Genomic DNA, 2,964 nt, shown 5'->3' with positions numbered 1-2,964 from the left:
TACACATGTTGTAAGGTGTCGTAAGCTAGAGTTTTATATAGTAAGTGCAGCACATACATACCTGGTTTGTTCCCAATTCTGGAGCCTAGGTTCCTTTCTTCCCTTTCCAAAAGCTCTTCTCCCATGTAGCATCCATCCCCCTTGAAGCAAACTACATGACAATTCCAAAATTCAGCAATCTATGACATGAAGAAATGTAAATGAACATGTTACATTGTTACCAGCTGCTGAGAATTAAATAAGAAACAATACACAAGAGGCAATACAACAAATTAGCAAGCATTAGTGGCTTAGTGCATTAGTTCATGCATGAGCATGACAAATGACATCATAGTTTGTCTCTAATAGTCCACAAACTTAGAGACTGAAAGTCTGAAGTACTGGACTCTAAAGCATTCTAATTACTAGTCAACTACACCAAAGCCATACAACATGAGTGCAGGACAAGGGTGTAGGACACAAAAGGGCTGAGTGCAAATCTCTGTTTCAGCACTCAAAATCCATCATCAAACTCATCAAGATCAACAACGTTGTCTTGATCAGTAGCAGGAACATTGCCAGCTTCTTCACACTCACTCACTTCTGCATCATCATGTGGGTCTTCAACTTCATCTTCCTCTTCGCCATCTTCAGCAGCAGCAACAGCAGGAACATTTCTGGAGCGTCTATAATACTGAACAGGAGCAGCAGCTCTCCTAGGAAGGTTACGACCCTGCAGCGCTTGTGATGCACCGATGGCTTCATCAACATGCTGCCATGTGAGGTCATCAACAGCATCAGACCCTCGAGCACCCGGAACAGGCACATGCAATGAATCAGCCCATTCATTGTCCTCAATGACCAAGGGGTCATATTTCTTGCTTGCCTTCTCACGCCTAAGCTGAAACCTTGTTCTCATCTTCCGATTGTATGAAACAAAGACAATATCATTCAATCTCTTGTGCAGCAGCCTATTCCTTTTCTTTGTATGCATCTACAAAAAATCAGATGGGAAGCAAAATAAAAAATCAGATTGTATGCATCTAAATATAAACTGTTAGTCACAAGGATACTCACATGACTGAAGGTACTCCAACATCTCTCACATCCTGAGGATGAAGCACAAAGACTAACTATATGCTTAGCAAGTCTTTGTAGTTCAATGGCTCGGCCACCATAAGAACGCCACCAATCAACTGGATGAAAAGGACAACACATATTAGGTGTTTGGAATGCAATTAAGTTGCTGAAATTTACAAGCTGAGATAAACAGCACTTACGAGGATTCATTTTGTCATAGCTTTCCTTTGCCATTTTGTTTGAGAAGGCTTCTCCACGTTGCTCTTCATACTCAATGGCCTGCCTATTGATCTTCATTTGTGTTTCCACATCTGGTATCATTCTTCCAAGCACTTCAATAAAACAACCTCTTAGCTGCCCAACAGTGACATCATCATTAGCTTTTATCAGAGGAAAAAAATTTCCCGGGTTCAAATATAGTGCAGCCCCATACAATGGATGGTCCATTTATTTCACCCAACGCCTCTCAATAATTTCCATGATCTTCTTGAGTAGGCCATCCTTGGTTGGTATATTGAAGCTTTGCTTTATCCTCTCTTTTGCATGATTCATTAGAGCCCATACCTCTGGCATTGTAGGCTTCTCATCACCATCAACAGCCCTCAAAACAATTAAGAGTGGGGCTGAAGCTCTTAGGCAATCTTCTACTGAGTTCCAAAACTTAGTAGATAGCATAATGTCTTGCACTTGTTGACCTGCTGTAGTTGTACACAAGTTGTTCCCAGTCCATGCTTCACTAACAAACAAGCTCTTCAAGGCATCCTTGTTCTTGTACAAACTCTTCAATGTCAGAAATGATGTGGCAAATTGAGTCTTTGCTATCCTAACAAGATCAGTCCCACCTGTTTGAGCCCTCATTGCACTAAGAAGCCTTCCATGCCTATAAATGAAGTTGGTGACACGCTTAGCACGTGCAATAGGTTTCTTGAATGCCTTCAAGTTCCCAATTTCTTCCAATATCAGATCCAAGCAATGTGCAGCACAAGGACTCCAAAACAGTGTGGGAATCCTATCCATCAAGATCTTACCAGCAGCCTTATAGTTAGCGCCATTGTCGGTCACAACTTGAACAACATTGTCCCTTCCAATGTCCTCAATCTTCTCCTGTAACAAATTAGCTAGCATTGTTGCACTATGAACTTCACTTGATGCATCAACTGACTCCAGAAAGTACGTTCCCTCAGGGCTATTCATAAGAAAATTAATCAGGTGGCGCCCTCTCATATCAGTCCATCCATCTGACATTAGTGTACAACCATATTGCTTCTAGGCCTGCTCATGGTCCTTCCTCATGTCACTTGTCACCTTAACACATTCTTGGAGCAAAGGGTCACCAAGCTGCTGGTTAGTTGGAGGCTTGTACCCTGAACCATATTGGGCTGTTGCCTCACAAGCAATTTCAAATTGCCTTGAATTTGCTGCATTAAAGGCTACACCACACTCCATGAACCACAGTGCCCATTGCATATCCACATATTGCTTCTCCTCCTTAGTCTTTGTGCTGGACTCAATGGTGGGCTGAAAGTCCTTTGCACGCCTTTGATCTACTATCTGTTCAGGTGTTCTTCTAAGCATACCAACAACTGACTTTGTTGCATTGGTCTTTGGTGTCTTTGGTGTAGAATTGACACTGCTAGCTGTTGAAGCCTTGAATTGGAAGATAGCATGCCTTTTCTTAGCGGCTATCCCAGAACTTGGTTTTTTTGCAGCCACTTTTGGTGTGGCATTTGCTGCTGCTGCTGCTTGTACATCTGCAGCTGCTACCTCCACAATTTCATCTTTTGGTTCCCCATCCTCCTCAATACCATCCAAGTACAAAGGCCTTCTTCTCTTCTTTTGTAAGTAAGCTTCCATCTCTTTCCTGATTTCAGTGCTAACTTTTGGACAAAGGATAATATCTCCATA

General features: G+C 42.2%; 1 pseudogene; it reads right to left on the bottom strand.

Annotated features, from left to right (window-relative positions):
- Positions 1–493: 493 nt before the first annotated feature.
- On the bottom strand, positions 494–2,730 carry LOC136504032 (uncharacterized; annotated as a pseudogene).
- Positions 2,731–2,964: the final 234 nt, after the last annotated feature.

This window comes from Miscanthus floridulus, chromosome 14 (assembly GCF_019320115.1).
Source record: "Miscanthus floridulus cultivar M001 chromosome 14, ASM1932011v1, whole genome shotgun sequence".
Lineage (NCBI taxonomy): Eukaryota > Viridiplantae > Streptophyta > Magnoliopsida > Poales > Poaceae > Miscanthus > Miscanthus floridulus.
Note: the sequence above shows the minus strand (reverse complement) of the source record. Positions and strands in the feature narration are given on the sequence as shown.